This window comes from Arvicola amphibius, chromosome 1 (assembly GCF_903992535.2).
Source record: "Arvicola amphibius chromosome 1, mArvAmp1.2, whole genome shotgun sequence".
Taxonomy (NCBI): domain Eukaryota; kingdom Metazoa; phylum Chordata; class Mammalia; order Rodentia; family Cricetidae; genus Arvicola; species Arvicola amphibius.
In genome coordinates, this window is record NC_052047.1 from 177595332 (window position 1) to 177609439 (window position 14108).

The window sequence follows — 14108 nt, forward strand, 5'->3', positions numbered from 1 at the left end:
CTGATGAGTCATAGAAACTGTCACAACAAGGACAAAGTCGGTGCGTCTGTTCAGGTAACCCCTGGATCGTCTCATTTGAAGCCAAGTAGTATCTACAGAATCAGTGCCTTTCTTACGCGGGGAATTGGACTTTAGCAAATCCCTTCCCTTTATTACCTGACTTGATGCTAACTGCCAGGGCAGTAAATAAACAGTATGGCGTCCTCACCCTCCCTTTCCCTCAGCACCAGACAGTGAGCTGGACATACTCTTCTCACCAAGGGCATGAACCTCACTGTTCATGAGCTTCATCCTGAAGGGACAGTCCGCTACCAGGATGTATGAATAAGTGAGTCCCCACCATGGGAAAGTCAAGTTTAAGCTCAGAAATATTATAAAACGCAGTTCCTACACAGTACATCTGGGACTGGGGTATAGCTCAGTAACAGTGTTTCCCTAGTGTGTTGAGAGACCTGGGTTTGATCTCCAGCTTAGAGAAGAGGAAAGATCCAAGCAGAGAAGATAACTCAATTCTCTTAACTCACCTGTGAGTTTTGTTTGTTTTGAGATAGGGTCTCAATATATAGACCAGACTATCCTTGAACTAACTCACAGAGATCTACCTACCTCAGACTCCTGACTGCTGGGCTTAAAGTTGTGTACCACCTACCTATCAGGTTGTTTTGTTGTTGTTACTCACACTGTAACTTGTTCAGTAGTTCACTTAATGTAGGCTGTCTTTGTCTTCTACTATTGAAGACTGCCTTCCTTGGGGCCTTGCTTTAACCCCATAAACCCAAATCTACCCCATAAACCCAAATTCAGAGGTGTTTTTCACTTTTTTTGTTGTTTGAGATAGTTACCTTGTGTTGTTGAGATAGTTACCCTATGGGACCCAAACTAATTTCAAATTCATAAGCCTCCTGCCTCAGCCTCAGCCTCCTGAGGCTAGGATTACAGGCATGTGCCACTATACCTGACTGACTGATATTTTCTTGGGAAATGAGAAACAAAGTATAGCAACTGTCTACGCTATCACTTTTGGAAAAACTAGACTACCTGCCAAGATGCTAACAGAAATGACATCATCACAGCAGTAGGAAATCGGCTTAATGTGTAAGAGGTGACATGTGGAAAGGGCATGGGCTTACCAAATTTAGTTGTCACCAGGCATAGTGGCACATGCCTGGAATACCAGCACTCAGGAAACTGGCACAGAAGGATCAGGAATTCAAGACCAGCCTGGGCCCCATAGTGACTTCAAGACAAGTTTAAGTTAAATGAGACCCTGTCTCAAAAACAAATGAATAAAGTGTATCTACATTTGATTGTCTAAGCAGTTATTCCCACTACCACTTTTCTGGTCCTCAGTAATAACAGTAACAAGTATTCAGGCCACAGGCCACACTCTGCTACTGTCGAGTCTACTGTCTTCTCTCAGGGAACTCAATAACCTAGTCTTCCTAAAAATGACAAAAAAAATATCTAGGAGCAGTTGTGTATCCTGTCTTCCCAAGTATTAAAGATCTGATACAAGAACAATACTTTAGCCCAGGAATTTGAGGCTAGCTCAGGTTGGCCTTGAATTCACTCTGTAGACCAAGGTGGGCCTTTATCTTGTGGTCCTCTTGCTTCAGCTTCCCAAATGGCTTTGATGACTAGCCTATACAACCAGGCCAGCCACAGATTATAATTTAGGGAAGCAAAGGAACCAGGATTTATATGTAAACAATATGCCTATAAAGCCTATGTTCTGAGTTTCAGTTAGCTTCCTCTAGAATAAAATGGGGACAATTTTAAAAACTGCTGGATCTAAATCTCCAATTCTGTTTGTGTGTATGAAAGCATTTTTAACGAACTACAGCAGTAGAGGTCAATGTATGCGATCTAAGTTAATCCTGGGAGGCAGCTGAACTGCCTAGAAATTCGAAACTGAGAATAGAGTCTGTCTCCTTCCTACTTAACACCAACTGGTACCAGGAGTCAATGGGTCAGACTAACAGAGAAATAGGCTCTTACCAACCAGAACTTCTGATTTGCTATTTTTTGAGAGCTATCATGTAGTGCTGGCTGGCCTTAAACTCACAGAGATCTGCTTGCCTCTGCCTCCGAGTTGCGGAATTAAAGACATGCACCACCACATAGTTCTTCTCCCGCTTCTTCCCACAGACCTGTATTTCCTACTTAGTGAGGTCTGACCTCAACCACCACAGGGTAAGGATTTCTTTTTCTTTTTTGTGTTGGTGGTGGAAGGATACAGGTATTTTTAATAGTTTCTTTTTATTTTTTATTAGTTTTAAACTGATAAAAGTATTATTAAATACACAAAAGTGTATTGAGAATTTCTTTATTCTCTGCTAACGGTGTTTATACTAGCTAGCATTCTGAACTACGTAAGAATTTCTTGTTGGATGGTGGTTGCACACACCTTTAATCCCAGTACTCGGGAGGCAGAGGCAAACAGATCTGTGAGTTTGAGGCCAGCCTGGTCTACAGAGTTCCAGGACAGCCAGAGCAATGCAGAGAAATCCTATCTCAAAATACAACAACAAAAAAGGCTTTCTTAAGCCTTAGGGCAGTGGCTCTCAACTTGTGGATTGCAAGCCCCTTGGCAAACTTCTATCTCCAATAATATTTACATTATGATTCATAACAGTAGAAAAGTTATAAAATAGCAATTAGAATAATTTTATGGCTGAGGGTCACCATGAGGAACTGTATTAAAGGATCACAGCATTAGGAAGGTTGAAACCACTGACTTAGGGAGTTAATTGTCACATAACCCTAAATAATAAAAACTATCACTCTATTGCTTGGGTTTTCTTTTTTCTTGTCTTTTTTTACATTTATCTATTGTATGTATGTGCAGGGGAGAGCGCTAGTTCTCTCCCTCCAACACATGAGTCTTGGGGATTGAACTCAGATCATCAGGTTTAGCACCAAGTGCTTTTACCTTCCAAGCATCTCCCCATTCCCAGTCGTTGGTTTGTTTGTTTGTTTGTCTTGTTTTAAGGAAACTCGGGCTTAGGAATGATAGATGTTGAAGAGATCAACAGTTAAGATCATTTGCTCTCTGTTCAAAGTACCCATATAACTTGCTTCTACTGCATGTACTGGCTTTTTGGGACCCTAGTCTATTTGGATGCAAAGCTTCCTAGGCCTGGATGTAGAGGGGAGGGCCTTGGACTTCCCACAGGGCAGAGTTCCCTGCCCTCTCTTAAGGAGGGTGGGGGAGGGAGGAGGGTAATTGGGGGAGCAGGAGGGGAATGGGAGGAGGGGAGGAAGAGTAAATTTTTGAATGGAAAAAAAATAAAAAATAAAAAATAAAACCCCAAAGTACCCATATAAAAAACTAGGCATGATGGGGCACGCTTGTAATCCCACTGCTGGGGTAGCAGAGATGGGAGGATTCCTGGGGCTTGCTGACCTAGTCTAATTGGTGAATCCCATGTCCTGGTGAGTGATCCTGTTTCACAGCCTCCTGTAACTCCAACTCTAGAGGATCCTGTGGCCTGCTCTGGCACCTGCCCAAATATGTACATATGTCACCCCCCCAACACACACACAAATGAATGATTAAATAAAATCAAGAGTGGCTGGGGACATAGTTTAGTAGTATAGCACTTTCCTAGCATATACAAGAGCCAAATATATATTTTAGCATATTTATTAAGACATTTTAAAAAGGTGTTTTGTTTTTTGATATGGGGTCTCAGGTAGCCTAGGTTAGCCACAAACTCACAATATAATTGGGACAGACCATGAATTCCTCCTGCCTCTACTATCCCAGTGCTGAAATTATAGGTAAGTGCCACCATACCTGTTTTAAAGATTTTATTAAATTTATTTAGCATTTTCAGTAGAGACGGGCACTAACATGCCTGGGCATGCACGTTAAAGTCAAAGAACAACTTAGGTGACTTGATTCTTGCCTTTCACATCATGGTTCCTGAGGATGGAGCTCAGTTGTCAGGCTTGGCAACTCTGACCCATCTTGCCAGCCTACCTATCCTTTTTTAACACTTCTCTTTCCTGTGAGTCTGTGCTCCTAGACTCACTATATAGCTCAAGCTGTCCTCAGCATCATCCTTCTTAGATTTGGGGATTACAGAAGTATGTCACACAAGCAATCTGACCAGCTTCTCTTGGGAACTGGTTAGTCCAGGCTCAGGTACTTTTCCTGCTGCAGTTAGGACTCAATTTCTCCCAAAGGGCTTTGCTGTCTTTATTGGAAACAGCACCAGACATATCTCTGCCACACTGAGGTCCACTGTCTAAAGCACTCTCAGCAGTTAGACACAGAAAATAACCAGGGGCCTATTAAGCTCTTACATCACTCCAGGGCTTCTCTAGCCTGAATCACCAAACTGTTCAAAAACAAACAATCCCAAAGGCTTAGGAACCACGTGGTCAGGTTTAGTCACAGTTATTGACTGGCCAATTTTCTGTGTTAGTTAATTCTGCATCATTGTGACCAAAATAACCTAACAGAAACCACTTCAGGAGGAAAGGTTTATTTGGCTCATATTTCCATCAGTTTTTAGTTAACTGTGGTAGGGAAGGCACGGCAGAATTCAGAGCACGCTTGTGGCAGAAGTGCCTCATGTAGTAGTGGGCAGGAAGCAGAGACCACAGCCGGAAATAGGAATCATCGTCTCTGGACCATTTGTCCCAGAGAACTACTTCCACCAAGCAGGATCTACCTCTTAAAAGCTTGAGGGCTTCAAAATAACACCACGAATCCATTTAAAGAAACCTATATGGAAGACTGAGAAGAAGGAGTTTTGGGAGAGTTTGCTTGTTTGTTTGTTTGGTTGGTTTTGGCTTTTTAAGACAGGGTTTCTTGTAAACTTTGGAACTTGTCCTGAAACTCACTCTGTAGACCAGGCTGGCCTCAAACTCACAGAGATTCACCTGCCTCTGCCTCCCAAGTGCTGGGATTAAAGGCGTGTGCTACCACCGCCCGGCAAAGGTGTATTCTATAATGCTGGAGTGAAATATACTGTAGACATCTGTTAGGGCATTTGGGTCAATGGTGCCAATTGATATTTCCAGTTTTTCGTTTTGTTTCAGGGGTTTTGTTTTGTCTGGGAAACATGTCCATTGGGGAAAGTACAGTATTAAAATCACCTACAATTACTGCACTGGGGTTAATCTGTGGCCTAACCCCTAGTGATGTGGCTTTATGGAATTGTTTGATGTGCATATGTTTAAAGTTGTAATCTCCAAGTGGATTTTTGACAGTGGGAAGAAACAAACTATATTCCATATGACACTGTGGTACAAGGAGCAGAGCCCAGAGAAACAGATGCCCTTTGTCAGTTACTGACAGAGTAACTCTACCCTGACTTTTCCAGTAGAGTTTATCTGTGCTGTTAAACTGGCATACTAAATGACCCTTTATTCACTCTCAAAGCTATTCACACTGAAGATCAAATGATAAGGTTACACTGTTGTGTCTAACCTTAAAAATCTATTCAGGGTTTTAGAAGCCTGGTCTCCTCAATTACAAGTCTAAGGATAAAACTATGAGAATATACATTGTTTCTTAAACATTCTATGTATGTAAGGTATTGTTATCATTACCACTATTGAAATGTTCAGTCAATAAAGTATCAACTATCAAAACATTCTTTAAAAAAAAAGCAGTTACAGTGAAGAGAACTGGTTGCTCTTGCAGAGGACCCAAGGTTTGATCCTAGCACGGATGGTAGCTCATGCCCTTGGGAGCTCACAGCCATCTATAATTCCAGTTCCAGAGGATCCAATGCTCTTCTGCCCTCTGTGAGTGATATTTCATTTGTATTTTAATAAATAAAGCTTGCCCGAAGTTCAGAGAGTGAAACAGCCCCACTGGCCAGCCTTACAGACCAGGCAGTGGTAACACACCCCTTTAATCCCAGTAGCCACGTTAGTTTGCCATAGAAACCAGGTGGTACTGGTGCACGCCTTTAATCCCAACCCTAGAGAGGAATATAAGATGGGAGAAGACAGCTCTCAGTCTCAGTCTCATTCTGAGATTCCTGGAGGCAGGAGAGCCATTTCGGACTGAGGTAGATGTAAGAACCAGTAGCTGGCTGTTTTGTTTTTCTGACCTTCAGGTTGAACCCCAATTTCTTTCTCTGGGTTTGTACTAATCGTGCTACACCACAAAGACTAGGTGTGGTGATCCATATCTGAATACTTAATCCTCTTGCCTCTATATCCCAAGTGCTGGGATTAAAGCCATGAATCACCACATCTAGACTCTCTCAAGTATTCCTCACAGCCATAAGAATATCTGACTGAAATGCCTCCTTTCTGGCATGAGAGCTGGTCATTTTGATTAAGTCCCATGTGCTCTTCCTCCGTCACTGGTGCTGTTGTCAGAGTAAGACGACGGTTTAGCCCCAGGTTCTGGGCGAGTTTTCTGCTAAGAATTTTATACTTTCAGCTCTTACATTTTGGTTTTAGGTCAATTGTTAATTTTTGCTCATGGTGTGTGAGCTTTGCATACAGCTATCCAGCTGTGATAGAAATACATACATTCCCCTATTACATTACAGTGGCGCCTTGCTGTAAATAAACTGACAATCATGAAGGTCAGGACTTATTTTAGACTTCCTGGCCTATTTAGAAGTAGACTAATCTAAATGTCTACCTTTATACTGCTACCACAGTATCTTGATTAATGTAGCATTTTAATGAGCTTTAAAATTAGGAAATGAACACCAATGAGATAGCTCGGCAGGTAAAGGCAATGGCTGCCAAGCTTGATAACCTGAGTTCAGAATCGCCAGGACCCACATCACCAAAGGAGAGAACCAACTCTTAAAAGTTGTCCTCTGCTGATCTCCAAAATAAACAAAGAACTCAAGACACTTGACATCAAAAGAATAATCCAATAAAAAAAAAAATAGGGTATAGACCTAAACAGAGAACTCTCAATAGACAAATCTCAAATGGCTGAAAGACATCTAAAGCATTGCTCAATATCTTTAGCCATCAGAGAAATGCAAATCAAAACAACTCTGAGATTCCATCTTACACCTTTCAGAATGATCAAGATCAAAAACACTGATGACAGCTTATGCTAGAGAGGATGTAGTATAAGGGAACACTCCTCCACTGCTGGTGGGAGTGCAAACTTGTACAGCTGCTTTGGAAATCATTATGGCAATTGATCAGAAAGTTGGGAAACAATCTACCTCAAGACCCAGCAATACCACTTTTGGGTATATACACTAAGGATGCTCAGTCATATCACAAGAACATGTGCTCAACTATGTTCACAGCAGCATTATTTGTAATAGCCAGAACCTGGAAACAACCTAAATGTCCCTCAACTGAAGAATAGGTAAAGAAAATGTGCTACATTTACACAATGGAGTACTACACAGCAGTAAAAAAAAAACTTGAATAATGACATCTTGAAATTTACAGGCAGATGGAAGGATCTAGAAAACATCATATTGAGTGAGGTAACCCATACCCAGATTGACAAATGTAGTATGTACTCACTCATAAGTAGCTTTTAGACATATTTTGCAGGTATCTATATATCTATATATAAGTAGAGATGGATGGATGGATGGATGGATAGATGGATGGATAGATAGATGGATAGATGGATGGACGGACAGACAGCAAGTCTGTCTTCTGGTGAACTCTTTCAAATTACTGTACCTTTAATTTCTTAGTTTTCAGATGTTATTTACTTCTTTTGTTAAATTGAATCCTTTGTGATTTTTTTATTTTATCATCTTCACTGTATGTACATTTGATGTGTAAGTGTATGAGTATGGATTCATGGTGCATATATGAATGTCAGAGGGCAACTTTTAAAGAATTGGTTCTCTCCACCGTAGGATCCAGGGATTAAACTCACAGGCCTATGTAGCTAGTGCTTCTACCCACTGAGCTATCTATCTTGCCAGTGTTGTTTTTCTGAGAAGGGATCTCATGTAGCCCAAACTAACCTTCAACGTACTATGTAGCTGAGACTAACTTTGAAATTCTAGCCTCAAATCCCCAGTGCTGGGATTACCAGCATCGACTACCACGCAGAGTTCGTTCATGTGGTGCTAGGGACTGAACCTTGGGCACTGTACATGTTAGGCAAGCATTTAACCAATTGAGCTATATCCCCAGATGTTTTTAATAAATGAAATTACTTTTTCTTGCTTTTATTCCTAGATTGGTCACTATTAATGTACGGAAATACAGTAAATCTTCCATATTGATCTTGTATCCTATAACCCCGTTTGAATTGCATTTTGGTTCTAATATTTGTTTTGTGTGATTTCTTGCACTTTTTATTAAAGTTTCATGGTGTTTTGTTTTGAAACAGGGTCTTACTATATAGACCAGACCAGTTTTGAACTCACAGAATCTACCTGCCTGTTTCCTGAGTGTCACCATACCAGGCCTCACTAAAGATGTTTGTTTGTTTGTTTGTTTGTTTGTTTGTTTTTCTGAGACAAGGTTTCTCTCTGTAGCTTTGGAGCCTATTCTGGAACTAGTCTTATAAACCAGGCTGGCCTAAAACTCAGAAATCCGCCTGCCTCTGCCTCCTGAGAGCTGGAAAAGGAGTGAGCCACCACCACCCCTCTACTAAAGATGTCTCAATACATAGTTGAAACACAAAGGCTAAATGAGAGGTTTCCAGAAAGAAAGACCCACACTACAGCACCGGCATGTGCTTCCCCTAACAGAGAGCAGCAGAAAGTGGGACTTACTCAAAGGAGAGTCACCTCCCTGAGATTCTCTAAGCATAAGATCATCTCATCAGAAAATAAAACAGGTTTCCTTCTTCCTTTCCAGAATGGATGCTGTATTAGTCTGCTTGACTGCGCTGTGATACAATACTGACCAAAGGCAACTTGGGGAGAGACGTTTTACTTACATGTCCCAATCATAATCCTCATTACAAGAAGTCAGGAACCCTGGAGGACTGCTGCTCACTGGCTTGCTTTGCTCTGAAACCCCACAAGCCAGGCCCCTATCATCTGCACCTCTCTCAACATTCATATCTTCCCAGCGCCCATAACAGCTCATTAAGTTCTGCCAGCCCACATGTAATGTTTAAAGCTTACTTTTAAAACACTTCCAAAATGTTGCTTGGTTTTTCTAATTTTTCAGCAAATTATCTCTAAGTTGCTTGAATTCTGGGGAGCCTGAGGCTGCAGCCTGTGTTCTTCTAAATCAGTCTTCTCCTTCAATAGTCTACTTTTACTTCTCTGTGGCACCATCTCAGGTTCACTAGCATCTTTAACCCTTCCAGCAGAGAATCTACTGCCTCTGTGAATGGAGCCACTCTGAATGTCTGTAAGATTAACAGAGCACGTGCAAAGAGCAAACCTGAAAAGTAAACTCCAGGAGCCACAAGAGCTACTAGTCAACTCAGGCTTCCCAGGAGGAAGGAGTAAAGCCCAAGCAAGAAGCACAGTAAAACGAAGCCTCCCTCGGTGCTGAGGAGAAAGCTCACTGGCTCAAATGCTAGACTCAATACCCAGGACCAAAACTCGGAACAACAAACAAGACTCCTGCGTCCTAAGGGTTCTAAGGATTCCGGACGAAAGAAAACAGACAAAAAACACTTTGATTCATGTGGTAAATAGCTAATTCAAAATAATAAACATATTTTCATTTGTTCACTAGCATTAGAGAAATGTCTGTTCACATCTTTTGTCCATTTTCAATTTGGGCTATTTGTGTTTATTATTGATTTTTGAAAACAGAGTGTTGCTATGTAGCCCAGGCTGACCTAGAACTAGCAGTCATCCTACTTCAGCTTCCTGAATGCTAGACTTACAAGGCCTGGCCCAGCACTTTTGGCCGGCCTCAAACCGTTGCCTTCATTCAAGCAATCTCCGTCCTTCACTCTCCCTTGTCACTGGGACAAGGTGGACTACATGGATGCAACTGAACCTGGCACCATGCTGTAGGTGCAGGAGAAGGCATCATACCCATTTCATCATTCAGAGACTAAAGGAAACTGGTTCTAATGCGTAAAGCATGCACACTGTGGTAAATATATAAGCATTATATATGTGGGTCCAATGCTTTGAACAATGCTAATATGCAAGGAATTTTTATCTGCAGTTGTTTATGCCCTTGGTGTAAATGTTAGTGCAGTGGAAAAGGCACACGATGTTTTCCTATTATTATGAAAATAGCCTTGACTTCACACCATTTCTGGAAAAGGTCTGGGAAAAACTCTAGGGTCTACGGTGGCTCTATGAAACACATGGCTATTTTAAAAGAAAAAAATATTTTCCATATATATTTTCTTGTAAAATTGGCACTCCAGCCTATAATCCAAATACAAAGGAGACTGAGGCAAGAGGACCACTGAGAGTTCAAGGTCAGTCTGAACTACACAATGAGTTTTAGGCCAGACTAGACTACAAAGTAAAATTCTGTCTAAAATAATCATAATAGCTAAATAAAATGAACATTCCAGGGTTAAGCTACAAAAGGGAAAATATAATATGCTGTCCTGTAATTCTTTTCTTTCTGTACTGGTTACTTTGATGTCAAATTGACAAAGCTAGAGTCACAAGCGAGGAGGGAGTCTCAACTGAGAAAATGTCTCCATAAGATCCAGCTGTAAGGCATTTTCTAAACTAATGATTGATGATGAAGAGTCCAGCCCATAGTGGGTGGTGCCATCCCTGGGCTGATGGTCCTGGGTCTATAAGAAAGCAGGCTGAGCAAGCCATGAGTTGCAACCCAGTAAGCAGCACCCTCCATGGCCTCTGCATAAGTTCTTGCCTCCAGGTTCCTGCCCTGCATGAGTTCCTGCCCTCACTGCTTTTGAAGATGATCTGTTACATGGAACTGTGAAGAAAATAAACCTTTCTTCTCTAAGTTGCTTTGGTCATGGTGTTTTATTACAGCAATAATAACCCTAACCAAGACATTTTCTTCTTTCCCTTCCTTCCTTCCTCCCTCCCTCCATCCCTTCCTTTCTTCTGTGCTGATATGAAAGGCATATCACATCTGGCTCAAAATGAGTTCCAGGACAGTCAGAGCTATATAGTAAAACTGCTTCAAAAAACAAAAACAAAAAGAAAGAAAGAAAGAAAGAAAGAAAGAAAGGAGGGAAGGAGGGAAGGGGAGAGAAAGGAAGGAAAGGAGGGGTGAGAGTTCAGGAGAAGCAAATCAGGCAAGGTAGCACTTGCTTGTAGTTGGGAGGCTGAAGCAAGAGGATCAAGATTATCTTATATAAGGAGACCCTGTATAAAAAGAGAGACAGTAGTTCAGGACAGCTAGTTAGGACACACTAATGAGAATTTCCAGGACAAACCCCAAACTATAAACTAAGCCCATTTCCTACACAATGAGTCTCTTTCTCATATCAGATCTATCCTACCCCACATGGGTGTCCATCTCTCCTAAGGGCAAAATTCCTAACACTGGCCTATGGAGCTCTTCATTACCAGCCACTTGAAGACTGGGATCAAAGTCATTCTAATATCTCCCTTTGTTTCAATGTCTTTTATTTATCAAAGCCTTTTCCTGCAGTTCCTCAGAAAAGCTTGCCCTGGCCTCCCTGTCAAACCCTTAATTATAATTCCTTGTAAGGACATAATCCCAAGTTAACATTTATTGTGATTCTCCCACCAATCAGTTCACAAAGGCAGACTGTACTCGGCTTTGCTTCTCAGTGTATTCCTACTGCTGAATTAATTCAGGCCTTTTCATTATTTCATACACCATCAGACAAACATATTTCCCAGTTATGTAACAGAGACCAAATCCAGACTCAAGATCTTCTCTGCCTCTTGTTTTACATAAGGTAGAGCCATATCCCATTTCATGATATTCACGGCAACCCACATGGGTCTTCTACAAACTTGTGAGTTCCTTTGTATTTCTATGCTGTTCAAGTGACTTTTCTATACACTACCACATTATCATTGTATGGTATTTCATGTGTGAGTACCTTTTCATTTGCTAAGCATAAACATTTTCAGGCCTCCTAAAGAGTAATTACAGTTTAATTTGTTATTATAGAACCCATTTACATTATGAATTCTCTGGGCACATCTGCTAAAGGAATTAACAAAGAACTTTCCATAGACTGAAATAAGGGTTTGACCCACAGTTTACCACCAAACTTGGCAATTAATTGACAGTTCTTTGGAGGGCACCTTAAAATGTTATACTGTTTCTCTGAAAAACATCTTTTGGCAGACAGTTCAAAACAAGTGTGATAGAAGAATATTAAATCATAGATTATTTTAAATTCCTGGATAGATTTAAAATAGTTCCTAACCAAGTATTTCTTTTTCTTGTCTTTTTTTTTTTTTTTTTTGGTTTTTCGAGACAGGGTTTCCCTGTAGTTTCTAAAGCCTGTCCTGGAACTAGCTCTTGTAGACCAGGCTGGCCTCGAACTCAGAGATCCACCTGCCTCTGCCTCCCGAGTGCTGGGATTAAAGGCGTGCGCCACCCCCGCCCGGCTCTTGTCTTTTTTTTTTCCTTTCTTTCTTTCTTTCTTTCTCTTTTTTCTTTTTCTTTTTTTTTTTTTTTTGGTTTTGTTTTTTGTTTAGTTTGTTTTTTTGAGACAGGGTTTCTCTGTATAGCCATGGCTGTCCTGGAACTCACAGATATCTGTCTCTGCCTCCCTAGTGCTGGGATTAAAAGGGTGTGCCACCACTTCCCAGAATCAATTCTTATTCTTATCCCAAGGCAGGGAAAATCTTTTTATATTTTTAGTATTAATTTCTAATAAAACTATAGCAACAGGACAAAAAATGTCTACAGTCATTCTGGTTACTCCTTTGACTAACATGTATGAAATATATGTACATTGTTTCTGATGGTAGGCCAGCATACATATGACAGTGTTTGTGGTGGTCAGAGGACAGTGTTAAAGAGAACTTTCTGAGCCGGGAGGTGGTGGCGCACACCTTTAATCCCAGCACTTGGGAGGCAGAGGCAGGCGGATCTCTGAGTTTGAGGCCAGCCTGGTCTACAAGAGCTAGTTCCAGGACAGGCTCTAGAAACTACAGGGAAACCCTGTCTCGAAAAACCAAAAAAAAAAAAAAAAAAAAAAAAAGAACTTTCTGTCCACTATGTTGGTCCCAGGTATCCAACACAGGTAGTCAGTCAGGTTCAACGTGTGCTTAGACAAGTTTCTAATTTTTGGAGACAAGTTCTCACACCACCAAGGTCTTGAACTTCCCTAAGTGACTGAGGATGACTCTGAACTTCTGACCCTCCTGTCTATCTGCTAAGAGGAGCACTGGGAAGACAAGCCTGCATTATCTGTTTTTAAGTGATGCTAAGGATCAAACATATTGCTTAGTTCATGCCAGGAGAGCATTCTACCAGCTTTGCCCTGTGGATTTCTGAGACAGTATCTTACAGTACAGGCCTGATTAATCTACTCTTGCTCTCATTATGTAGCCAAGAAGACTTTGAATTCATGATAATTCTCCTGTTTCTGCCTCCCTAGGGCTAAGATTACAGGAGTGTGCTACTATGCCTAGCTCAAGTTTCTAACAAAATACAACCTTTTTCTTCAAAATCAAAAAATTGTAGTTCCAAATATCTTGAGTTATACTGAGAAAACTGAGGGCCATAGAAAACAAAGATGACAGACAATACTGAAATTCAGTATGTGGAGCACCTAGACACAATTATTAATTGGAAGGAGGGGCTGCATGTCTTCCACAGCTCAAGTGTGGAAGTCAGAGAAGAATTTGCAGTCATTGGTTCTCTCCTCCCATGTGGGTTCAGAGGATTCAACAAGCTCAGTGACATGCACTGTTATCTACTGAGCTCCTGTCTCTCACAGTGGGTATCATTTCTCTTTCTCTTAATGTTGCTAAGGAGCATATTCCCGGGCCTTGGGCATGTTAAACAAATACCTTATTATTGGTGATACCTACAGTCCCTCAAACAGAATTTGTTCTCTACTAGTAAGGGTTTTTTTAAACATACAGGAAATTGAACTCAAAAGTAGTAGAGGGCAACCTTAAACTCCGGATCCTCCCGCCTCCACCTCTCCAGTGCTGGGATTATAGGATTGCTGGAAACTTGCTTATTTTTTAGACAATCCTGGCTTCTTCCATACAGACCAGGCAATTTAGAGCTCCAGGTAATCCTTCTGTCTCAGTTTCTCACGTCTGGGATTTACA